Source organism: Podarcis vaucheri (assembly GCF_965113315.1).
Source record: "Podarcis vaucheri genome assembly, chromosome: 14".
Taxonomy (NCBI): Eukaryota; Metazoa; Chordata; class Lepidosauria; order Squamata; family Lacertidae; genus Podarcis; species Podarcis vaucheri.
Genome location: NC_138752.1, coordinates 26,033,529 through 26,038,491, shown reverse-complemented (window position 1 = coordinate 26,038,491; position 4,963 = coordinate 26,033,529).

Genomic DNA, 4,963 nt, shown 5'->3' with positions numbered 1-4,963 from the left:
ATCTCTGCGCCCCTCACATGCAACGACAGCCTGGGCGCCTTCCATAGCCGAGCAAAGCAGCCTTAATTCAATTTTGCTCGGGAAGAAATGTTCTCTTTGCAGGGCCAAGAGCTCGTCATGCGCACTTCCGCATGACAGAACTGTTTATGTTCAGGTTGCAGCCCCATTGGCGCAACCTATTATTTCATGTGGACCAAAAAAGAGAGAGAGAAGAAGCAAGATGAATATACCAGCCAAATGGGTAGGAAACAAGCCTGCCACAGCTGGCTTCTGTGGTTCTGGCCTTAACATGGATTTAAAACACAGGAAGCCACAGGTGGAGCATTTCGGGATCTGGAGATGAAAAGTGTCCAGGACAGTTGCAGAACCTTTTCCAGTTTGAGGGCCACATTCCTTCCTTGACAGCCTTCTGAGGGCCACCCACTGGTGATGGGTGGGACCAGAGGCAAAAGATGGGCAGTGTAACAAACACAAATTCTGCCTTTTTGTCGAAAGGTAACATTTTATCAAAACACAGCCATCCTTTTTGAAATCCACACTTCTTGACTTTTGCAATACACTCCTCCAGCCAAATAATGTGTACAGTGGTACCTCAGGTTACATACGCTTCAGGTTACATATGCTTCAGGTTACAGACTCAGCTAACCCAGAAACAGTGCTTCAGGTTAAGAACTTTGCTTCAGGATGAGAACAGAAATTGTGCTCCGGCAGCATGGCGGCAGCAGCAGCAGGAGGCCCCATTAGCTACAGTGGTGCTTCAGGTTAAGAACAGTTTCAGGTTAAGAACAGACCTACGGAACGAATTAAGTACTTAACCCGAGGTACCACTGTATAAAAATGCATATGCCAGAGTGACGTGTGCCTAAAAATGGAAATAATAATAATAATAATAATGAAATAAGCATACAAACATATTAGGGGAAAGTGCTTTGCAAAAACGTGTTTATCAGTAAAAAATGCATACCAATATATGGGTATTAAAGGAAAAAAATCACAATTCTGATAAACTTTCACAAAGACTTAAAAAGAAAGCAACCGCAAACTTATCTGGAAATGTGGATAACTGAACTTAAGAAGAGAATTGTGGGCCACATTCACACCAAACAGTGAATGCACATTCATCCCCAAAGAATCCTGGAAGCTATAGTTTGTAAGTGCTCTCTGATGGTGTTCCCCATGTGCCTTAAATGTGCTTTAAATGTCTGGTGTGGGTATGACCTGAGACAGAAACTGAAATTGACAGATCTGCCCATTCTTTAGTGGAATTCAAAATGGTTGAGACGCAGAGCCTGAGCAGAACACATCTGCCTTTGCTATTGCTTAGAGGCACTTTTTAGTTAGACAGTTGTATAAAATACATTTGTCTTCTTGTAATTTCCTGTGCATGGGCCAGTAAACAAACTGCTCTCCGGCAACAAGAGTCCACTGTAATGCAAAGGAGGCAAAAACAATCTCCCCCCGCCACCTTTTATGTTATTGCAGTAACCTTTAGTGATCTCATCTGTTTTTGTTCTTTTACTGTGCAAACATAAATCGAACCCGGTGCAATCAGAGGCCGGTTATTTATTTCAGTGACAACTTTGCAAACATTTCTCTCTCTTTCCCTTGGCCCCATCGCACAGCAGAGCTGGGAAGGCCCTAGACAGGGGTAGCCCTGAATCCTACAAGCCTTCCAAACTCCTGTTTTCAACCTTCTGCTCAAATTCAGATGCGTACCTGGAAAATCTGGGAGGGGGTGTTAGGGGAGGGGTAGTAACTCTGGTGGGGGACACGTCATGCTCTTTCTGGGGTAGTTTGTCTACCTTTGGTCTTCACCCAGCACTCAGCTCTCACCTGTGGCTCCTAGAAGCTGGTAAAACAACAACAAACAAACCTGTGGTCACGTAAAGCACCCTCAATAAACACACGAGACATAACCGGCTGTGTTCTTAGATAAATAAGGTATACTATCATTGTATCAAATGGAATGGACAGTATTACATGGATGGACCTTATGCATGAACTGACTAGAGAATGATTTGATCCACTGGATCTTCTGCCTTGTTCATTTGTTGAACTTTATGAGCTACTTCTGTTGAAATTTGATACAATGAATAGTACAGTGGTACTTCGGGTTACATACGCTTCAGGTTACAGACGCTTCAGGTTACAGACTCTGCTAACCCAGAAATAATACCTCAGGTTAAGAACTTTGCTTCAGGATGAGAACAGAAATCGTGCTCCAGCGGCGCGGCAGCAGCGGGAGGCCCCATTAGCTAAAGTGGTGCTTCAGGTTACGAACAGTTTCAGGTTAAGAACGGACCTCTGGAACGAATTAAGTATTTAACCAGAGGTACCACTGTATACCTTATTTCTCTAAGAACACAGCTGGTTACGTCTCGTGTGTTTATCCTAGAAGCTGGCAGCATGCGACAGCGGCCACGCCCTGGGAATGGCTTCAACTGGCCAGCTAAATTAGGTGAGGGTAGCTGATGGGTCTCAAATCTTCAGTGAGTTAGGGACTTCCCATGCATGTGAAGACAAGCTCTGGCAGACTGAGTAGACAAGACCAATAGTGGGTCCAACAGTCAAGAAGGCAGTTTCGGCATTTGCTATAGATCAGGGGTTGTCAACCTGGTCCCTACCGCCCACTAGTTGGCGTTTCAGGATTCTAGGTGGGTGGTAGGGGGTTCTACGGCACAAGCTGAATCCTCCTTCAATCAAGCACTGGTGGGCGGTAAGGAAATTTACCGTCAAGAAAGATGCATTAGTGGGTGGTAGGTATAAAAAGGTTGACTACCCCTGCTGTAGATGGAAGTGAGGGGCAAATGGGGCTTGTCAGCCTGGAAAGGTAGCCCATCTAGGAGAAGGAGAACTCTGGTTCTAAATCTCCACTGCCTTGTGGGATATCTTCAGGACAAGAAAACTCTAAGGAGTAAACCCTACACAAATCTGGAGTAGAGTCCTTAAGACGTTTGGCTGGCACCTTGTTTGCCTCCTTCCGGCAACTCCTGCAGACAAGCTGGTGCTGAACATATTGCTCTGCTTTCCTTTGGACCACACCAGCAAGGCCGAGAGGGGGGTCGTCTCCTCTGGGCAACCCAGGGCCTCCATATACACAGCTCGGGCTTTGGTGCTGCTAATACAGTGGTACCTCAGGTTACAGACGCTTCAGGTTACAGACTCCAGTAACCCAGAAATAGTACCTCGGGTTAAGAACTTTGCTTCAGGATGAGAACAGAAATCGTGCTCCGGCGGCGCGGGGGCAGCAGGAGGCCCCATTAGCTAAAGTGGTGCTTCAGGTTAAGAACAGTTTCAGGTTAAGAACGGACCTCTGGAACAAATTAAGTTCTTAACCCAAGGTACCACTGAACAGTCGTTTGGCTTCACCCCCAGTAGCACACTCCATTGTCTCTCAAGACAGACGGATGCCAGCAACCTGGGGAAAAACAATGGCTAGTGGAAAGCCCACATTTGAATAGTATGCACTTTGTCTGCACTTTTGCAGAAAATACATGCTCAAAATGTAGAAAAGAAATGTTTTGATGCTTTCCAGTGCATTCATTCATAAAATATGCATTTTCTGTGCACAGAAAAGGTTGTACCCAATTCTAATCCTACTCAAAATAGACCTATTAAAATGAATGGACACAACTAACGTAGGCAGCTTTGGGAGCCCTGGATTGCTGTGAAAAGTTGCCTGAATAAATTCCTTACCCATTCCTAGGAGTGATCCTGATGAAAATAATTTTTGCCAGTTCCATATAGTCTATCACCTTCATCTGCCATTCTTCCAGAGTGGGTAGACTGGCGGAAATGACTGGCAGAATCCGAGACCAGGGAGAAGAGGAAGGAGGAAGATTGGAAGAAATTTAAGATTGGTGGAGGAAGATTGGAAGAAATTTAAAGATTATTTACAGAAACATTGTAAAATTAATGAATGTTGGAATGATGTTGGAATGAATCTATGTGATTTTAGCAAAAATGTATCAAAGATTTAAGAAAAATAGACTGTTAATTGGTGAAAAGAGGGAAAGTAAACTTATATTAAGAGCAAGATAAATTTTCAGGATAAAATTTTTGAAGAGAAGGAAAGGATTTGCTGAAATGGATAATTGACTTAGAATACAAAAAAGGGAGGTGTGAGGAGGTCAGGGAAACAAGCAAATGAAAGATAAGTTATGGGAAGGCTCGATTTGTTTTGGTTTTTTGTTTTTAATTGTTTCTATTTTTCTGTTTTTTTATTGTGATGTGTTGTTTTGCTATTGTTTAATTTGGTGTTTTTTCTTTTGCCTTTTTGTAAACTTAAAACCTTAATAAACACTATTTTTTTAAAAAGAAAAAGAAAATAATTTTTGCAAACATGTACAGGTGATAGAATATGCAGGAAAAGAGAAATAGAAGTCCTGGATGCTTAACTCTGAGCTAGAATAGAATAGAATAGAATAGAAACAAACAAACAAACAAACAAACAAACAAACAAACAAACAGAAAAGCTTTGCAGTTGAACAGAGAGATTTCTAATTTTTATAAAACATTTGACTGCAGGCTAAGTGCTAAATCTCTGCCACGAATGCAAAATGTGGTGCAGACTTTTGGGGTGCATTTTCCATCTGTGGGTGGGGGGAAATGACCTGAATGAAAGAGGGTGTGCAAACCCAACTGTCTCATGTTGATGCTGACATTTTGGGGTGCTCCATAAGACTTGAGGGCAGCACCATTGGGGCGATGGGCTTGGGGCCCCCAGCAAATGCCCAAACGTACCACCCTTTGCAGCTGACCCCACTGATCCCAGTGGTTCAGAACTAGGACCTCAGAATAAGGTGATTTTACAAGTTATTCAATACATGAGTGTGTTCCAGAGCACTGCCACTTAGCCTGCTGGCCGTTACATTTTTTTCTGATCGTCCAGAAAAAGTTTGCATCTCCTCCTTTAAAGGGATTTTAAAAGTCTCTGGTTTCCTTGCTGTCAGAGCAGGTTTTC